This window comes from Tursiops truncatus, chromosome 4 (genome assembly GCF_011762595.2).
Source record: "Tursiops truncatus isolate mTurTru1 chromosome 4, mTurTru1.mat.Y, whole genome shotgun sequence".
Lineage (NCBI taxonomy): Eukaryota > Metazoa > Chordata > Mammalia > Artiodactyla > Delphinidae > Tursiops > Tursiops truncatus.
In genome coordinates, this window is record NC_047037.1 from 15661719 (window position 1) to 15683219 (window position 21501).

Here is a 21501-nt window from a genome sequence, read left to right on the forward strand (position 1 = left end):
GTAAGAGATCTCAGAGTTGAAGAGAGGAGAGAGCCCCTGGTGTCGTAGCTACAGGCCCTTCGTAGACAGCTGTGACTTGACTGTGAGTGGGTTGTGAATTGGGAATAGCCTCAAAGTGTTTCAGCTATTCCTGTGGAAAAAAAAATCAAAACAGCTGAAATGGTAGCAACAACCAAACACATAACTAGATGCCACTTTCTAGAGTGGAACAAGAGGACTCCTCATATCTGGAATGATTAGTAGACTGTCAGAGAAATTTTTGAATAACAAGGGGAAACCGTCTTAAAAGCATCCAGACAGAAAATGCAAGTTACCTGCACAACAAAGAAACTATCCTGGCCTCAGTTTTCTCTTTTTAAAAATGAAGGGCAACAGGAATGGAGCAGCATGGACATGGTCATGAAGGAAGGGGCTGTACCTAGCACAGGTCTTGTCTATGTAGGGTACCAGGAGAGATTTCCAAATATGCAAAGATTCGAAAAACATTTCAGTCACTGGTACTACTGCAAAGAAAATTACTTGAAAATATGTGTAGCCAACTGAAAGATGACCAAAATGTAAGACTTTATGAGAAAGTATGCTGTAAAAGATTGACGATAAGCATCAGTGTCAGTTAAATACAGAAATAGGTCAACACGTCTATGGTAGGCCACATAGGAAAAGATAATTTATATAGGTTACATTCCCTTTCTACAGTGTAAAAAGCCAAGTCAAAACAACAAAAAAACCTTGCATAAAGAGCCTCCCCAGCAATGTGTCAAATGCCTTATAAAAAATTACATCCTGTCATCCAATAATCCTTTCCCTGAGCTAGCCTAGAAGACAATCTGTGATACAGACAATATATATGCAAAGATGTTCGTCACATCGTTATTTATTATAGTGAAAATCTGAACCTAAATATTCAGCAGTTATAGAATGGGTACCTTATTACACATGCATTTGAAATAACTGGAGAAAAATCATAAGGCAGAGTATGGTGTGAGCTAGGCGGGTGTCTGTTCACAAAGGATATTGACAGTGTGATTTTCCTGGGCTTGCAAACTACCAGCTTCCCCGGGCAAGGCCATTCCTCTTTCACACTTAAAATCTCTACTCTGGGAAGGAGTGTGCAACAATCATTCCTGTTTTTCCTAATGGCTAATTTAAACCCTGCTTGTAAAATTCTCCCCAACAGTGAATTTAAACTGGTTCCAGTGTTCATTATTTTTCACCCAATTCTGTATATCCAATCCATCTAGAAGGAAATACAAAGAGATTGTTATTGAGTTCTTCGATCACAAAATCTTCACAGGAAGGAGATTTCCAGAAACAAGGGATTGAATAGTATTGGCACACAAGTACTTATTTATGTCCGACAAGTATTCACTGAAAATTATTTGAATATATCTGGTGAAGAGAATGTTGTATCAGTAAAGTTTTGAGAAGTTCCAGAACTGGTGTGGAAAATTAAATGATTGTTCAGCAAATGTTCATTCACTGCCCAATGCCCCCACTTCTTCGGGAGGAATATCTTCCCTGTACTATTGATGATGGGTTTGGCTATGTGACTTGTTTTGGCTGATGGAGTGTTAGTGAGATGAAACTAGCAGAGGTTTGAAATGTGCTTGTGAGTTTGGATGTAGTCTTTCGACTTTTGCCATGAAAATTACATGCTTGGGTAGCCAGCCCGAGAGGAATGAGAGACCCATAGAGTAGATCTGGACCTATTCTACAGTTGGCACCGAGCACAGCCAACACAGTCCAGATCAACCAAATTCCATCAACTTGAAGGTGTGTGAACAAGAAATACATGCTTGTTGCTGTAGGTCACTGAGTTTGGGGATGGTTTCTTATGCAGCATATAGTGGCAGTAGCAAACTGATACAGTTTTGTCTGTAAACTTGGAGACAAAGCAGTGAATTAAAAAAATATATTGTGAAAAATATTAGTACCTGTCAAAGATGAATATAACGTTACTCAGGAAAAAAAATTCAAGAGTAATAGTCAAGTATATTCAGAGGCTAAGCTCATGAGAGATGGAAAACAGAGGAAATAAAAAAAGAGATTATTCAGAATCTTAGCGCCATGAGCAGTTGGGTGGTTAAAACGCTTGTAACAAAACCCTCTAAAAGTTGGAAGGAAGTGGAGTAATACACATGGCCTATATTTTGACCAGGTTGCTTTATATGTTTGGGTCTCTGTTTTATCTTCTGTAAAAGGGGAGAAAAACAGTGGATAAGCTGTTTCAGGGAGAGGCCACAGCAGTGAGAGGCCCGCATACCAGGAAAAAAAAAAAAAAAAAGGAAGAAAGAAATACAATTTCTGCTCCTCATGGTTCAAATCCAGAAGGAAAGATAAGATATGAAACATTCCCACAGCAGTCTGTGAGTTCAAGAATGGGCAGGGACTGTATCTTATTTGTTGTGGCATCCTAAGTGATCCAGCATCTCCTAAGGATTCACAATTCTAAGGAATCAATCAGTAATTTGCACATAGACAACTTAAAACAAAGCTAAGCCTTACACTTGTTTTTTTCTTATTTAGTCCTCACAACAACTCGCTGAGGGAGCAACTATCAAATGATGAAATTGAGGGTTGGAGAAGCTAGGGGAATTGCCCAAAGCTACACAGCTAGTGTATGGTAGTGTGTATCCAGAATTCAGGTTTTTAATCACTTTTTTTTCTTATTATTGGGTTGGCAAAGAAGTTCGTTCAGTTTTTAACATAACATCTTATGGAAAACCCCGAATGAACTTTTTGGCCGACCGTATATCTTATTGAGTGTTACAAGTTGTAAAAAGATACAGCTAAATTGTTGTAAGGGTTTAAGAAGGAATTATTCCAACTAGGGAAATCAGTAGAGGCATCAGAATATAGATGATTGCCCTGGGCACTGTAGGATGGAGACAATTCTGAGGGATGGAAGCAGGATCCAGACCCGTACTATCCCGTAACCATGAGCACATGTGAAAATTGAAATTTAAATTCGTTAATGTCAAATAAAATTAAGAATTCAGTTCCTTAATTGCACTAGCCACATGCCAAGGGTTCCGTGACCACATGTGCTTCTGGCTATCATATTGGTCAGCACAGAATTGCAGAGCATTTCCATTCTCACAGAAAGTTCTATTGGAGAGAGCTATTCTGGACAGAAGGGACTATAAAAACCAGTTTTCGCAGTGAGAAAACAGCAAAGGCAGCAAGAAAGCAAAGTTCAGGTCTGTTCAAAGAAGATTAAGGTGTTGAGCTTGGTAAGAGTATAAAGTCCACATCAGTAAGTAGAACATGATAAGTAAATGCCAGATATATTTTGGATGATCTTGAATGCCAGCGAGGAGAATTTATGTGCCTGGAATGCAACAAGAAACATGGAGGATTTCTCACCAAGGAAAAAATATTATTGGATCTTTTCTGGAAGTGGTTCACAGATCTAATGAAATAGTGAGAACCAATGGTTGGAAAACTGATCACGAGGCTATGGAGCTTGGGATGGAAAAGCTGAAAAGGATGTGAGAAATTTAAGGTGGAACCTCTATGACTTGATATGCTGAGGAGGAAGGGAAAAAGAAGTTTGAGTAACTGGGAGAACGGTGGGGGCATGGTCAGAAATACAGAAATCAGAAGGATGGGGTTTGTTTGGAAGGAAAAAAGAGTAACTGCAGTTTGGAACATGTTGAATGTAAGGTTCTTTTGAGACATTTATCTGGAAATGCCCATGAAGCACTAGGAAAATTTTCCAAATCCTTTCCTTATTTTCACAGAAGACTCAATGGCTGGCCTGTGAAGATGAGACAGAGGAAGTCGTCACTGGCAGGAGGACCAATATCCAAAATGGCAGGAGTGGCGTCCAAAAAGGTGCCAAAGTCAAGAGAAGCAGGTATGAAAGTTGAAGTAAAAAGCCAAGATTTGGGGCCATGACTAAAGTAGTCTAGTTTGTCCCTTACAGCTTTGGAATATTGTGCACTCTTTTAGTCCTGCTGGTTTAACATCATTCCCCAAGTAGGCTACTACTAGAAAAGTTCCTAAAAGTATCAATTTCACATTGTTGCTAACATCTTAGATGTTTGTGATAATACCACAATACCTTTAGTGTCTGTGAAGTGTTATCAGAAATGCATATAGGATTCTCCTAAACTTTTCTATGGACTTTCTTACATGATACAAACTGTTGGTATGTTTCCTTGAAGCAAAAGCCTGGTAAGAGTTATAAACTATCAAGCCTATTGTTTCAAACATCACAGAGAATCATGAGGACTCCCTTCACCTTGGTGTTAGTAGATTTCAAGATCCCTGGAGTGATTCTCTTTCACAAGAATTTTCCTGTTCACCATTTAGATTTCATTAGTGTAATCGGTAGTGGAAGGAAGAAACCAACAATGTAATTTAAAAGAGAAAACAGAACCCAGATGGTAAGATAAAGTTCTATGTATTTGTCCAGCTTCATGAGCAGAGACAGGAAGAGGTAAAGATCTTTCTGTTTTTCAGAAGATATTTCAGTCTTTGTCACAAACTGAGACAAGGTACTTTTGACAACCAAGTTTTCAGGGAAAAATAATGTAAGATAAAAAGATTGGTACTACCTCAGAATTTTGAAGTTTTACACAGTGGATTCCTGAACCTAAGGAAAGTTTTCTACCAGACCTCACTCTGTATTATTGAATTTATAAATGCTGATTTTGTTCAGTGATTTAGTTGTTTTAAAAGGTTAAATGCTTGTAATTTATACACTTCCCAAGGCTGTAATTACCAAAAACCCATTGAAACTCCTTCAGTTAGAGAATTTTTAATGAGTCGATGCATGATCCTCCTCTGAGATATATTGAACTCAAAGGGAAGGAAGCAGGTGCAGAAAACCACGAGAGAGGCCAACTGAGTAACCTCTAGTAGAGTCAGGATTGAAATGCATACCTCCCAAATCTCAGTGGCTCAGAAAAGCAAGATGGACGTGACAGCAAATGGAAGATAATTAATAGGAAGAGGAAACCTTGATGGTGTTGAGAAGCTAGTCATTAGCTATAGCAATTAAGTGCAGTTGTCATTACTCACAAAAGGGTAAGATATTTTACACAAGCAACCATTATTCAATAAAAGATAATTTTCTCTCGTGATTATGGTTGTGTGACAGGTTGTGTGCCATAGATCAGCTAAGATAACGTGAAAGTGAGTAATTGTCTCAGCAGCTGTATTTCAAAACACATACCTTCTACCACAAGACTAATGTTGACAGCATCTATCCAATCCCACATATCCAAAGGAAAAGTGAACGCATTTTACTCTCATCCTAACATGTGGTCTACACAATGTTAAACATACAGGTGCCTGAAAAAGGCTGTTTTTCATTTAAATAATGGAGAAACTAGAATTCTTGTACCTTTAGTATTTTGATCTGAAGTTGGGCTTTTCACTTCTTACCTTAATTCTAGCAATATAGTTAAGTGAAGACTGAAAACAAGAACTTACAGAATTGCTGTAAAGTGAACTGTATTTGTCCATTAGCACAACATGTAATTGAAAGCTTTTCTTGACTGCACATAGATAGCTGTGAATATGCCCTAAAAGCAAAGATGAGCAGTTACGCTAACAAGGTAGATTTAGTTCCATGTTGAGAGTTCATGGGTAATAATGCTTATGTAGCAAATTACAGGGAATATATTCTAAGATTTCTACAAAAAATTCAGAAACAATTTTTGGACTTTCATAATCTATTTTACTAGCTTTAAATAAGTAAATGAATTATGCATCAATTGACACATCTTGAAATGCTTACTACGGTATTTTGTCTACTTTGTTGAAACGTGATTAGATAAATCAGCTTTCAGTTCCTCTGATTTATGATTTCAGCTGTTTACAAATTAAAATTCATTAGAAGTGGGGCTAATTTTTTTAAATTAATTAATTGGTTTTTATTTTTGTCTGTGTTGGGTCTTCGTTGCTGCGCACGGGCTTTCTCTAGTTGCAGCAAGCGGGGGCGACTCTTTGTTGCGGTGTGCAGGCTTCTCATTGTCGTAGCTTCCCTTGTTGCAGAGCACGGGCTCTAGAGCGCAGGCTCAGGGGTTGTGGCTCACTAGTTTAGTTGCTGCGCGGGCATGTGGGATCTTCCCAGACCAGGATTGAACCCGTGTCCCCTGAATTGGCAGGCGGATTCTTAACCACTGCGCCACCAGGGAAGCCCTGGGCCTAATGTATATATTGTAAAATCAGATTTAACTATCTACATGCCAGCTATTGTAATAGTAGTCTTGATTTTATAAAAGACTCTTGTATGGTGGTAAAGAGAACATCATATGGAAGAAGGCTGCCTGAGTTTGAATCCCTGCTCCTCTAATTATTAACAATGAAATCTTGGTCAGGTCATGCCTAATTATGCCTCTGTTTTTTCCCTCTGTAAAATGAGCATAATAAAAGTACTTACCTTTCAAAGATGTTGTACCAAATTAGTTAATATATGTAAAACCATTAGAATAGTACCCATTACAAGGTAAGAACTATAAAAGTCTCACCTTATATTATTGCAGCTCTGCCTCATATTATACACAGCTGAGGCCAATACATGAGCAACAAATGAAGGAAAAAAAGTTTGCAAGAAGTTAAATTTTGATACTAATAAAATAAAAATCTTATAAGATATACTTTGTAAAAAAATTAAGATTTCAAGAAAGCACGCAGCTACCAAAAGAAGCACTATATCTAATCATCCAAATAACTTATTAAGACTAATAATTCCTTCCCTCAACTATTTAGTCACTAAAAACCTGTCCTTTAAGTTTTTAAAGTTTTCACACTTAAAATTCATGAAGACTAAGTTAAGCTGGCTTACTTGAGAGTTTCTATTATATTATAAAACCAGTCATATGAAGAATAAAAAAAGAGTACTTTAAATAAAGCCGTGGATAATATCCAAACTTTTAATTAGCTGTGATAATTGGGGAAAATGTATCCTGGATAATTAATGTTCACAGAAAAGTCTAAAAGCTCATTTTATTTAAGTCTCTTCTGTTTCCAAGTTTTTAATTTATTTTTGGTTGGAACTGCAAACTAAAAGCCAAGATACAGCTACTTCTCTGTTTTATACTTTTCTACCATGATTTTTATTAGCAAAGGTAGAAATGGCCAGGAAGTAAAGCTATGTGAGTTTTCGATGGTCTGTAATGATTGAATGATCTCCGAAATACATTCAAATTGGCTTCTGAAAGCAAAGTTTGGGCTGATACAGACCTTAGTGTGAGTCTTGGCTATGCCATCTAACAACTATTTCATTTTGCATAGATTATTTAAACACTGTCAGCCTCAGTTTCCTCCTATGTCAAATAAAGATAATAGTATTTATTTCTTACGATTGAGATTTAAATTAGATGATACAGAAAAATACATAGTACATTTCTCGGCATAAATAGTTCAATAATTGTGAGCTGCTCTGGTGGTGGTGATGATGATGGGAATGATGGCTATTGGTTCTGCTCCACTAGCGCTTTGGTCTTTAATCACTGATAAGCTTCCCTATTCTAATGTTTACTTCTATTTCTCTAAGTCTTCTTTCTCCTTTACAGGACCTTTCCCTATGTACCTCTTTTAAGTAAATATTCCTCAAAGATCTGTCTGGTTTCTATTCAACTTCCCACAATGCAATCTCTCCCAAGATATCTAAAATTCTTTACATCTTCAGATACTTTTTTCAGGTGGTTCAAAGGCCCTCTCTCTGGCCCTGACTTGTCTCCTGAGTTCCTCATCTGATTGGTACACTTCGCAGAGATATCCCACCATCACTGCAACCAGTGATGTGCTGGTAAAGGCTCTCAAAATAAATTATTTATAAGCATTTGCTAATGTCTATAGTGTAAATACTCTCATTATGACCTCTTTCAAGCTACTGTCTTAACATCATTGAATGCAGACTTGGGAGAAGATGTGCGTGCTGGCTCCAACACAGCACTGGACTTTCCCCAACTTGTAATGCCCCAAATCAAATTCATCATCTTTACTCCAGTCCTAGTTAATAGCACTTTATTCACCAATTTATCCAGGCTAGAAACATCAGTCAGCCTTAGTGGAATATGAGGTATTCCTCAATTGTCTTTTGCATACCCCTGTGGCTTAGCTGGTGCTGCCGGCTCAGACTGGACGGTCTCACATACTCATTGTGGAAACTCTTCTTCAATTCTGAGCTCAAACATTGAATCCTTTGAAAGCCTTCCTCACTTGACTCTCCAGTTAGTTAGAGGTAGTCGTTTTTTGCTCTGTAATCACACTAAGCGTTTTTTTTCTTTAAGTAGAAACATCTAGAGTTGGTTCATTAAAAGCAAACCCAGATTTCTCAAGGTGAGTAAAGAAAGAAGGGCTTCACCTGTAGGGTGTGAAGATGGATCTGAAGTTCTGAGCTCTGATTTGCAGTCATTCACCTTCCTCTCAGGAGAATTTCATATGGGTTACAGCCAGCAGTGTGGGGACCTCAACAGGGATCCTTTCCCTTTAAACGTCTCAGTCTGAAGATAGATTTTTAACTTTTTTCCTTAATTCTGTCAACACAGTCCAATCAAGACTGGAACTTTAAAACAAAGCATTCAAACAAACTCAAGAGAAACAGGAAGGAAACAAAGGGCAATCAGACCATGTGGCTCACTCCAACTTGAAGGTTTGAGCTTATAAATAAAGCTAATCTTTCAAAAGCATTCATCTATTTTTAGTTTTTGTTATGCTAATTATAGCCTTCACCAAATACAGTATAAACTTCTATCTGCTACGACAGTGTTTTACTTGTCTCTAAACCGCTCATGCTGTAGCTCTGTATTATGTATAATACACAACCTAACTCAACAATTTGTGAGCACAATTCATGAATGCATGACATGAGAACTTTGATTTCAAAGTTTAGCTTGAGAAGACTGTGACAGGTAACAGAATATTAATATGCCACTATGATGTGAATGTCCATATGTAAACTTTTGTGACCTTGTTTGACCTTAAATGGCATATAATAAATAATTTTATTTTTGCTTCTTTCTATGTTTCTTCTGAAGAAAAAAAAAATCGATCAATGTACACTATTCAAAACACACACTAGTCTGTTAAAGGGAGATAACTTTTAGCCTTTCTTTGTCCTTCCAGAAACACTGAGAGCTATCCTTAATTTGCAGGCAATTGCTCTGAAGAATCCAACCTCAGATTGACATTAGGATTGTGGAAGAAGTATTTGTCCTTTGAACTTTATTTCAAAACATCTGAAAACGTAGATGGTATATTTTTCTTAACTGCAGAGCCTTGAACTTCTGGGACAAAAGAGGAAGAGAGTTGTAGCAAAGACTGTGATTAATCCTTAACCTAGAAGACAAACTGGCCAGACATGGATGCATGTGATAGTTGAGCTTGTTCAGACTTGCTACTTGTTGCATAAACACTCCCATTCTGTCCATCAGACCCACCCATCTCTCTCTAGTAGAAACCAGTAAATCATGCTGAATCCTGGGTAGGCCATTGTGATCTTTACCTTTTCAAGGTCTATCTATTGCTTTTGCCTCTGATCACCTTTTCTTTGCCTCTTGCCTGTTTGCCTGACATCACTGTCTACCAGGCATCTGGATAGGGAAATAGGTTTAGAAGGAGATTTGGAATGGAGTGGTCTTTTGGAAATCATTAGGCAAGAATTCAGGAGACCTGGTTTGGTTTTAGTTCTAACTGCTTTTGAGTAGCTATTGACCTTGAATAAACCCCATTATGTTTCTGGATATAATTTATAAAATTATTGAACTGTAATAAATAGTATTCATGAACTTGTGCTATTCTTATATGTTAAGGTTCTGTGTAGGTTGCTTTTTTAAAAACTAGACTTTTAGTGATATATACAATGCACTAATAAGCACAGAGGTAGATATAGTACAATAACAAGAAATTAACAGGATCAAAACAGTTGATAGGGGAAGAGAGGAAAATAGGGAAGAAGATACAGACCTAGGTACAGTGATGGGTAGCCTTGCCTTCCAGATCTGTGATGTAAAATTAATTTTGCACAGAGGAAATGGTGTTAAGGGGCAGAATGTGCTGATAATTGATAGTGTTACTTAGTTATAGTATATAACTATATATATATATATATATATAGTATATATGTATATACACACACACACACATATATATGTGTGTATATATATATACTATATAACTATATATATAGTTATATAGTATATAACTATATATATATACTATATATACTATATAGTGTATATGGTTGGTTGCTATTTTACACTGATAATGTCTGCTTCATTGTTTTACTTTTAGTCTGTGTCTTTTGCTTCACTTTTTATTTATAATCTTTCTTCACAATTAAAAAAATTAAAACATGCAGTGAAGAAAAAGTATAAAATAACAATTATACCATTACCCAGAATCATTTTGTCACACTTTTGGAATTCTAATGTTTATTTTTATTATTTTTACATGATGTATGTATTAGTTTGTGTTTTTTCAGAAGAAGATCCTAAGGCAATAATTTGAGTGCAAATAGTTTATTTGAGTGGAGCAGGGGACACCAGCAGGGCAGCTGGATAGTGGGAGAAGGGAAAGCAGCTAAGAAAGACTACTTTAGTCAGTCCATTTCTATGGTGCGTAACTGGAATTCGTCCCTTGGAAAGACTCTGGAAAATGGTAAAAAGACACAGGTCGCAATGATCCTGCTGAAGTTCAAGGGGGTTGGTTTTAGGGCTGCTGGGAGTGGACGTTAATCTCTCAGTACCTCTGGATCATTTTCCATGTGTAGAAGGGCTACAGTAGCCTTCCACAGTTGAGCGGAAATGGCACTTGGGCACAGAAATGTGGATAATGGTAGTAGGGAGTCAGCTGGAGCACACAAAAGGGTTAGACAGATATGGGTGGAGTACAGACAATGTCTATTATATCACCGAATTTTTTAGGTAAATCAATTAATTTTTTATAAAGATGAAACATGTTTACCTTAGAAAAATCAAAATGATACAAATATTTTAAAATCATTCTAAATTTGACCATCTGGTAGTAGTCATCAATATGTTTAGATGAATACCATTCTCGTTAAATAAGTAAGTGTGTGTGTGTGTGTGTGTGTGTGTGTGTGTGTGTGTGTGTGTGTGTGTGTATCCGTGTGCATGTGCGCATATGTGTGTAGAGAGAGAAATTCAGCGAATTCTTCATTTCAGGAAAAATTTTTTATGTCGACTGAAAGAAAAATGCACAATGTAAATGTTGCAAGGTAAGTTTCATTCTGGGACCTAACTGAGGACTATAGCCTGGGAGACAGCCTCTCAGGTAGCTCTGAGGAGCTATTCCAAAGAGGTAAGGGAGGTGCCAGCATGTGTATGAATTTTCTGCTGGGAAAAAAATCATGCAGTCGAATATCAAAAGATTACTCCTAATCACAAAGACCAGACATCTCAAGTTAATGATTTTAGTGCTTTTCTAAGTATGTAGAGATGCAAGAATCTGGGGTCACTGAAGTTTTCCTTCGATATGTATCTTAACTATCTAGGGACCAGTATATCCAAAGCACAGAAGACCTGTTTTTCTTCATTGTGTATTCCCCTCAGGGTGCACTTGTCAGTAGGTAGGTGACCGCAGTGTCTTGTGGCTTGATTCTTGTAGAACTGGAATAGCAGGCAGCATTCTTTTCTTTACAGATACATCTGCTTTTCTTTGGTCAGATTCCTTATTTAAGGAGTGCTGTATAGTCATATGTTGGATTTTATTTGTCTTCAATATCTATTAGCCATCCTGTGATTCCTTAAAAATTTTTTTTGCCTCTCTCCTATGCATTTATTAAAATTATCTCAAACTTTTCTTCTACATCAGTATTTCAATTTTTAGTGAAGTTTATTTTTTACTTTGCCTTCTTTAATTTACTTATTTCTGTGATTATGTTTATAGCCTTCTTTCATTTTCTTAAATCTACACGTCCCCTTTTCCTCTATTTTTATTGCTCATCATCTTATCTTTGAGCTCTTGAATTCATGTTCTCACTAGGTTATTCTCTAAGGTAAGATCATCATGATGAATTTTCTTGTGCTTTGAAGTGTGTTTTGTTTCACATTTCTTCCTTTGAAAGTCACATTCCTTTCTTGCTTGCTTTCTTCCTCTTTTCTGCATATTTTGTTTTGCTATGATATGTTTGCTTATTTGCCACGGCGCTTTCTTTCACACTGTTCATAATTGAGCAGTTCTATTCAGACATTTTTTTTCTGAAATAATGCGAGTACACTCATGATTCTTCCTAGTATAGCTGAACCAAGTTTCTTTTGCCCTTCTAGCTACTGTTTAAGAGATATTTTGTTTTCTATTCATTTTCAGTAGATGGATAGAATGGCAAGGATGGCATAAGAACTCAGTTGAAGTGGTATGCAGTCTTTATAATACCATGGCTCTGGTCTCTCTTCTGAGATGTCATTAAATATGCTACAGAAGGAGTCAAACCATCTAGTTTGGTACATACATTCTTATGGGGGGCTATACTTGGGTTTCATACTATTTCCTCAATTCAGTGTGTTTACCTCACTTTTCTAGGATAGTAATAGTTCAGCTTTTTGGCTTCAGGATAAAAAAGTTAATATGTCAGTTTACTCTCTCTTAAATTCAAAAGTGCTTAGCTATTGATATTTTTCAAACTACATCTTTAGGTGGAAGAATACCCAAGAATTGACTGGGGTAATTTACTTGTAATGAGATATATGCTTATATGCCATCCATGATGGTGCCTGTAATTGGGTGAGGCAGTTTTTGGTTTCTTTTAACCTTCATGACAGGTCAAAAGAGTTTGCTATACTACCATTTTAAGGCTTTGCTTGTTTTTTTCTGGCATTATTTTAGAAATGACCTTCAATCAGTCAATATTCAGACCTGTTTTTATCGAAATATAGTTGATTTACAATATTATATTAGTTTCAGGTGTACAACACAGTGATGCAATATTTTTATAGATAAAACTCCATTTAAAGTTATTACAAAATAATGACTATATTTTCCTGTGCTGTACTTTGTTGCTTATTTGTTTTATACATAGTAGTTTGTACCGCTCAATCTCCTACCCCTCTCTTGCCCCTCCTCTATCCCTCTCTCTACTAGTAAACACTAGTTTGGTCTCTATATCTGTAAATCTGTTTCTGTTATATTCATTTGTTTGTTTTATATTTTAAGTTCCACATATAAATGATAACATAGAGTATTTGTCTTTCTCTGTCTGACTTATTTACTAAGTATAATACCATCTAGGTCTATCCACATTCCAAATGGCAGAATTTCATTCTTTTTTACGGCTGAGTAGTATTCCATTGTATGTATACACTACATCTTCTTTATTCATTCATCTGTTCATGGACACTTAGGTTGCTTCCATATCTTGGTTATTGTAAATAATGCTGCTATGAACATTGGGGTGCATGTATCTTTTTGAATTACTGTTTTCAGATTTATTCTTGAATGATACTAATAAATTATATAATTACAAATTTAAAAAATTCTTACAATACATGGAAAGAATTCTTGTATTGGAGAAGTTAAACTATCTGGGCATTATGATAATTTCCAGTTAATTTATTTTATAATTCTGAATAAGTATATTGTGATATACAATATGTAACTTAGAAATAGGACAATCAAAGATGACCTCTAGGGGCTTCCCTGGTGGTGCAGTGGTTGAGAGTCCACCTACCGGTGCAGGGGATGCGGGTTTGTGCCCCGGTCCGGGAGGATCCCACATGCCACGGAGCGGCTGAGCCCGTGAGCCATGGCTGCTGAGCCTGCGCGTCCGGAGCCTGTGCTCCGCGACGGGAGAGACCACAGCAGTGAGAGACCCACGTACCGCAAAAAAATAAAAAGATGACCTCTAAGAATACTATCAAACTCGATAAACATAGAAGTAAACAAAAGGTATCTGTATCAGTCAAAATCCATAGCAGGTGGAAAAAAATAATTGAATAATATTTAATATAATAGTTAACAAAAAGACAAGGGAACAAGGGATTATGAGGCACCTTGACTCAGGGACTAGGAACAGTGGGCTAGTGTTACCACCCCTAAATTGGAATGGGCAAGAGAAGGAAGGCTTACAGACGAGGTGTTGGCCATGTGAAGAGGCCGCACCTCACAGGGAGGAAAACATTCACAACTGAAACCTTAGAAACGGGGAGGAAGAGACTCTGATCCTTTTCTCTTTCCAACTTCTAATCTCCCACCAATGCCTCCCATTGAACAAACCCACAGAAAACCAGAGGGCGGGAGGCCAGTGTTGAAAAGAGGAGAGGTTGATCTCCTGGGGCTTAGTAAGGCAGGAAAGAGTGGGGAATGGATCTGGAGGGACAAATGGAGGCCAGCCAGGACAACATCCTACCCTGATTCTGTCTTTAAAGATCATTTAAAGAGAAGGAATGAGCTCTTTAGCTATAGAAGTAAGGGCCATAATTTTCTGCATTTACATAAACTTACAAAGCCAATCATGTACAATTTGTAAAATGAAATTGTTTCATGCTTCTTCTACGTATGTAGGCACTCACATACAGAGTTGTTCCTACTACTTTCATAGCTAACGTTTCTTGAGTGCCACACGCAAGGAACTTTTCCAATGGCTTTATGTGCATTTACTCATTTACTCCTTAGTAGTAGGTACCATCATACCCGTTTTGCAGGTGAGGAAACAGAAGCTCAGCTAGGTTGCCTCAGGTTAATAACATGAAGTGGGATTCTAAGTTGGGATGCTAACTCAAGCATCTGGCACCAGAGCAGTTCACTGTAACTACCATCCCTACAAGAAGTCTATGCTGTGAGCACACAGACTCATCAGCTGCTTAATTTTGGAGTCCCCTGAGTTTTTGTGTCATTTTTATTACACTTGAATAATAACTACTCAGTTGGCAAAGTAACTTAATCTGAAAGAAATGACCCACTTCCCGAACTCTGCACATAAAGTCTGAGAATCAGATTCCAAGATGTACTGTGTCAGAAGGGAACTTAGCCAATCCTCTCTTTAGCTGTGACCAGAACAGTACCCTTGCTAACCTCATTAGCATCTTGCTGATTCATTTACTAGAACAGATGTAACTCCTGTTTTGTAAGCTTAAAAACCATCCTCCTGGGGCTTCCCTGGTGGCGCAGTGGTTGAGAGTCCGCCTGCCGATGCAGGGGACACGGGTTTGTGCCCCATCTGGGAAGATCCCACATGCCGCAGAGCGGCCGGGCCCGTGAGCCATGGCCGCTGAGCCTGTGCGTCCGGAGCCTGTGCTCCACAACGGGAGAGGCCACAACAGTGAGAGGCCCGCCTACCGCAAAAAAAAACATCCTCCTGAAATACTGCACAGCTCCTGAATGGTGGCACTATGAAGATATTTTGCATCAGATATGATTCTAATAGCAATGTATGGCAACTCTGTCACAGGGAAAGAAATCTAACTAACTTTCTTCTTATGAAATGAAATAAAGAAATGGAGATTTTTGTAAAAGAAGTAATGATTTCAGCAGCTTCCGAGAGTGAAACTAGGAATTAAATACAACCACATAGAATTTCTCTCTTTAAATTGAAGGTCAATTTGTTAGTTAACCCAGGCTGCCAAAACAAAATACCATAGGTTACATGGCTTAAACAACAGAAATACATTTTCTAACAGTTCTGGAGGCTGGAAATTCAAGATCAGGGTGCGTGGTTGGTTCTGAAGAGAGTTCTCTTCCTGGCTAGCAGATGTGCTCACATGGCCTTTCCTCAGTGTGTGCCTGTTCTTGAAAAGAGAGAAAGATCTCTTCCTCTTCTCATCAGGTCAACAATTCTATCCAATTAGAACCCCATCCTTACGGAACTCATTTAGCTTTAATTACTTCCTAAAAGCCCTATCTCCAAATATTGTCACACTGGAGGTTAGGGCTTCAACATATGAATCTGGGGGGCACATTCAGTCCATAGCAGGAAACTACTTTTTTCCCGACTAGATTGGTAAAATAAAATTATTCTGGACTTTATTCAAGAATAATTTCATCACAGCACATTTATATTTAAAATAGAAATAATTACCCAAGAAAGTTTCTTAAAAAATAAACCAGCAATTACTGCTTTATGAATTTCTAAATGTAGGCCATAACATAGAATTCTATTAGCATTCTTAGCTTACTTCAAATTAAACTGATGTCATATAGTTTCTAAAATAGATTGGACATGAAATTGAAAAGATAATCAATATTTCCCTGAACGTTGCCTCCTTCCCCAGTCAATGTAAATGCAGGTGACCGTGGTAATTGGGGTGAGTGGGAGGAGGTGAAGATTATATTGTGTCCCTTCCTTTGGAGCTTCTGTTCTATTTGCTTAGGGCAGTGAATCAGGGCCACCGTTAACTGAGGGAAAAAATGATATGTTAGCGCATTCGTGTCAAAAAGACTTAAGGTTCAGATGAACACAATCAACCCACAATTCCTACCATCCCTCAAATGAGTTACTTCATTTGTCCACCTATAAGAGGCTTGGTGGTGTTCTTATATTACTTATATCCACTCTGAGTTCCTTTAGATATGGCACTTAACCGGATTTCTTAGGAACACTAATATCTGGCAGTAATAGGGTACAGTGGTTTAGGGGCATAATTGCTCCAGGTCCTATGCAATTCCGAAGACAGCCATACTGCCTCAGAAGGCTGGTTAGTGAAGAGATTTATGAGCATGCATAGTTGAGATACATTTTTACATGACAAACTATGCCTTTCACTTAACAACTTATATAACTTTATGCAACCTTCTAGACTTCAATTTACTTATTAAAATATAGGTCTAATAATAGTACCTAATAGCATTATGGTATTATAAATATGTACATATGATGTATATTTATATCCACGTATGTATGTGTGTATCTATCTAGAGGGAAAGATCCTTTCAATTGGGACTGCTTAATAAGTGTTGGTTGTTCTTATTTCTTTTGAGTTGGGGTTATAATTTCTGTTTAAATCTCTTTAGGTAGATATTTTTATCACTGGTCCAATTTAATTAAATTTCTATGTATTTTTGAAGAGCAAAAGCAAGAATAATTTTGAAGTTATAGAAGAAAGTATAAAATTAATTTATAAAATTGGATTGGGCTGGCAAATTAGCCAAGGTTGCAATATATGTCTTATCTGGCTCTGGTTTCTTTAATGAGTAAAAATGACCTTCTTTGAACGTAAGACTGAATCTGAAAGAAAATCACATGCTTTCAACTACAATACTGAAAATAAACTTATAATACTAAAATAAATCATCCCATTTTCTATTTAACAATGCACTTGATCACCAAGATGTTTTCCCCTTCTTTAAAATGGAGAAAGAATATGCTACATGACTATATGAATACTAATAAAACCCCAGTGACAGTCTGAGCTGTCATCATTGTCAGGCGGTCAGATAAAATGCTTTACAGTGCCCCTTGGATTACCTATTTAAACAATGTGATATGTACACCAACGGTGTACGTGTTCAATACTGAAGGATTGCCATTGGTTGTAAAAGCAAATTCAAAATTATGATTTTAAAACAATCACAAACTGACAGAAAAGTTGGAGGTAACAGTACAGGAAACTTTTTATTTTCCTGAACCATTTAGGACAAGTTGCCAACCTGATATCCAATTACCCCAGAATACTATGAATGTATTGATATATTTCTTACAAACAAGGACCTTTTCCTATACAACTATAATACAACCAGTGAAATCAAGAAGTTAGCACAAAAATATTACTAACATTTCATCCTGAGACCCCGTTTAACTTTCACCAGTTGTCCCGATAATGACCTTTATAGTAAAAGGATCTGGCTTAGAATTACAGGGTACATTCCGTTGTCAGGTCCTTTTACTCTCCTTTTCCTGGAACAATCACCTATCTTTCTTTGACCATCACGATCCTGACACTTGAAATTTAAAGGCCAGCTATTTTGTAGAACGTTCTCATGTTTTGCAGAATGTTTGGGTTTGTCTGATATTTCCTCGTGTTTAGATTCAGATTGTACATCTTCGGCAGGAATATCACAGGAGGAATGCTGTGTTCTTCTTGTTGCAGTTGGCACACAATTTTGATTAGTTCCATTACCAAAGAAGTTCACTAAATTAAGGTGGAGTCTGCAAAGCTTCTCCACTATAAAGTTAGTTTTCATTTTAGTAATCAGTAAGTGTTGTGTGGGCTGGTGCTTTGAAACTGGGTTATTACTATCTTATTCCTCATCGAACTTTCAGCTTGTTCATTTATTTATTTGTATCTGCATGGACTCATGGTTTTCTATATTATTCTTCGCCATTTTTATTTATTTTGGTATCTGTATTGATCCTGATTGGGCCATGCAGGGACAACCACTCCTATGGACACCCTCGTCACTCTCCTTAAGCTTTTACAGACCGCGCCCAGCTGCCCTTCTGCACAGACGCCCTCTCAATCCGCTGGGGCTCTGGCACCCCGATCTGGACCACTGCAACTCCCTCAGACTGGCATGGATGCCTGCCTCACTCTGTTCCACCTAATGGCTTTAGGAAGGAAAGGGTGAAAGGAGTGGAGGGAAGGAGAGGGAAAATGAGCCAGAGTTACAATTTTATAATAAGTAGTGTAGCTTCAAAATTCTGCAACTTAAAAAAAATTTTTTTTTTCCTCTGATGCTTTCTCAATTTCATATAAGGAAAACATCAAGTCACCCTCAGGCAATTCAAATCTCTATTCGAGCATAGTGGTCAGATATTTATTTTAAATTTCTTTTAAATAAATCTCTGTGCTTGTCCATGGCTGTCTCCTGAGTCTGCATTAAAGCACATTGAGGGAGGAGCTAGTCCTTTGAAGGAGAGAAGACTAATGATGGATTTCTGAAAGGCTTCTTTCAGAAGCTTTACAAGTATGCAATTTAAAGTGTCTGTTCACTAAAGAAAATAATAGAGCGTGGAATATATGAAAGATCTTTTTGATTATGGGTGAAAAAACATTCCCTTTTAAGGATATAGAGCTGTTATTGTGAAACTGACTTGGGACCTGTACATTTTCTGCTGTTCAAATATAAACTTTAACCCCGATCTGACCTCAGTGAGGTGTATACTGTTGAAGAAATCTGTCTACACACTTGGAGAAAATGTCCAGACAGGAGGGAGCCCAGCTGAGTGAACTCAGCTTTCTAAAGGCTCCCACTGCATAAATGATCTGTAGTGCTATCTGGTATTCAAAACCTGTACTACCTTGTGATATCTCTTCTACTGCTGTTTCATATGAATTCTCCTGCATGTAAACATTTTATATGTTTCTGCTTTGCTTCATCAGCTAGGCTGTGAACAACTTGATTATACAGATGCTACATTTAATGAGTTTTTCCTGGATATCATCCAAAATACAGTAGGTGTGTAACTGTTTGTAGAATGAATCAATGGTCCAATCCATCAATTAATTAACTCAAGTGCCTGGCATTAACCATACTTTAAAAACATTTTTCCACCCTAAAAGTCCATGGGTTTGGGTTTTCAAGAGAGAAAAAAAAATCTCTTGCTTTTAATGATCCCATTTTCATTGTTACAGATTCTGTAACTTAAAAGAAAAAAACAGTTGTCTCCTGTATTTTCCCAATATCGTTTAAGAAAACCATCATGTTGTTCTTAGGCAATTCATCCCTCTACTTGCACATATGATCAGAAATTGCTAGAGCAGGTGAGAGATTTCCCCATATTCGTAAAAAAGTCAAGGAACAATTTTAAAGTTCTGTACTCTGCCCCAAGGAAAATGCTTCGACATCATCAGATATTTGGTACCGTTAATGGAAGAGCATTACCGATGTCTTGAGGCAAATACAGAGCTTCCCCAATCACAGAGTTTGTCTGTTTTTTCAACTTGCTTTAGGTATACCGGTTATCTTTAACAAGGAGTTCAACAAATCTTAAGTGTATTGTTATTTCATTGGCGACAAATAGAACACATCTCCAGAACATGAGTTAGGTATACCTTTCAGTGTCAGCAAATGCCATTTTGAGACAATGCTATATTTCTCCTCCTGAAGACTAGCGCTTTACACACATTTGGAAGGTGTTAGTGATAAGCAGTAATACGGCATCTCTTAGATACAGCCTGAAGAAGGCGAGTATTTTACATAAAAATATTGAAAGTATAACAACAAATATTTTGTGCTGCTTTTTTCTAAACGTACTGTTTTACTATCAGTATATGCTAAAACCAGTAACTGCACAAGATGATGACTTGAGGATTTAATATAAGAAAACAGAAATTACACCCCCATCACTTCCCTGCTTAGACCCTCTAACCCTCTTACCAGGGTCTACCAGGCCAGGCATCATGTGGCCCTCCCAGCCCACTGCTCCCTGAGCTCGTCTCTTACTACTCACTCCTCTGTTTCTTTACCTGTTCCAGCCCCTAGGAGAGCCAAGCTAGTTTCTGTTTTTGTGCCTGTTCTTTCACTCTTCTCTCTGCTTGGAACTGCTGGTAACCCAAAGTACCACTTGGGAGGTGTGAAGAGAGTTTTTTGTATCAGCTGCTTCCATCTCAAATAAGTATGCACTATAACTAAACAGTAAAACAGTGTGTTTTCTCTTCAAATGTCACTTCCAAAAAAGTCCCCTCAAACTTCTTCCAATCAGATTGCTGCCTCTTTATAGGAATTCTGGAATCTGCTGTCTAAAAGGTCTTCTCCTGTTTCTCTGCAGAGCTGTCTCCACACCTTTCAAGGCTCAGGTCAAATGCCAGCCCTTCCGAGAGGCATAATCTCACCTTCTTCTTCCCCACTCTTGTCACTCTTTCCTTACTGTGTTCTATACTGTTTTTATTTTCTTCATAGCATGTGTAACTTTCTGAGATGAATTTATCTTCATTGGTGTCTACTCATCATTTCTATTTTTGCAGTAGACTGTAAACACAATGGGAGCAGGAATTGTGCCTGTTTTTTTCCCTACTATATCCCCAGCTCTCAGTGGTGCCTGATACACAGTAGGCACTCAAAATCTACCCATTGAATGCAGAAAAAATTGTTTCTTTCCTTGAAAAAATTGGATACTTGGCCCAGTTCTGAACCAGATGACTCTAGCAATCATATTTAGCAATCATATGACAATTTCAACTGCCCTCTCACCAGTATTTCTTCAGAATATTTAAATCTTGCTCTATTTATAACAAGATACTTTTAAATAAAAACAAATGAGTAGGCTGGAAAACACAAAATTATATTTATTAGAGCTCCACTTTTGGACCCAATTAATCAAAAGAGAAAGTCAATGAATTCCCCATCCCCTTTCTCAGGCTTGGTGAATAGCTCCACCATTTGCACCATTCATTGCTCAAGCTAGAAATTTGGGAGTCATATAAGGTCTCCCTCATGCCCTTCATCTTCAATGAGTCCTTTTACTCATGCGTCCTATTAATATTTTCTGGTCATTCACAAGGGCACCCACTCAGAAGTTCTGGTCTCATCATGTCTCAACTAGTGTGCACTCAATATATTTTGTTGAATTTGAAATATTCCCTATTTGGGCTTTAAAAGCCAAAATTTTCATACTTTAAAATGTAGTTTAAATTTCTCATCTTTTTGCAG

General features: G+C 37.4%; 1 long non-coding RNA gene across 5 annotated transcripts in view; it reads left to right on the forward strand.

Moving 5' to 3' along the window:
- The window catches only part of LOC141278530 (uncharacterized), a 271211-nt gene that overhangs the window by 175156 nt on the left and 74554 nt on the right, over positions 1–21501 (forward strand). For all 5 annotated transcript variants that reach the window (XR_012331296.1, XR_012331299.1, XR_012331298.1 and 2 more), the window contains one exon: positions 3744–3859. This is a non-coding gene — a long non-coding RNA (uncharacterized lncRNA). The remainder of the gene's footprint in view (positions 1–3743; positions 3860–21501) is intronic.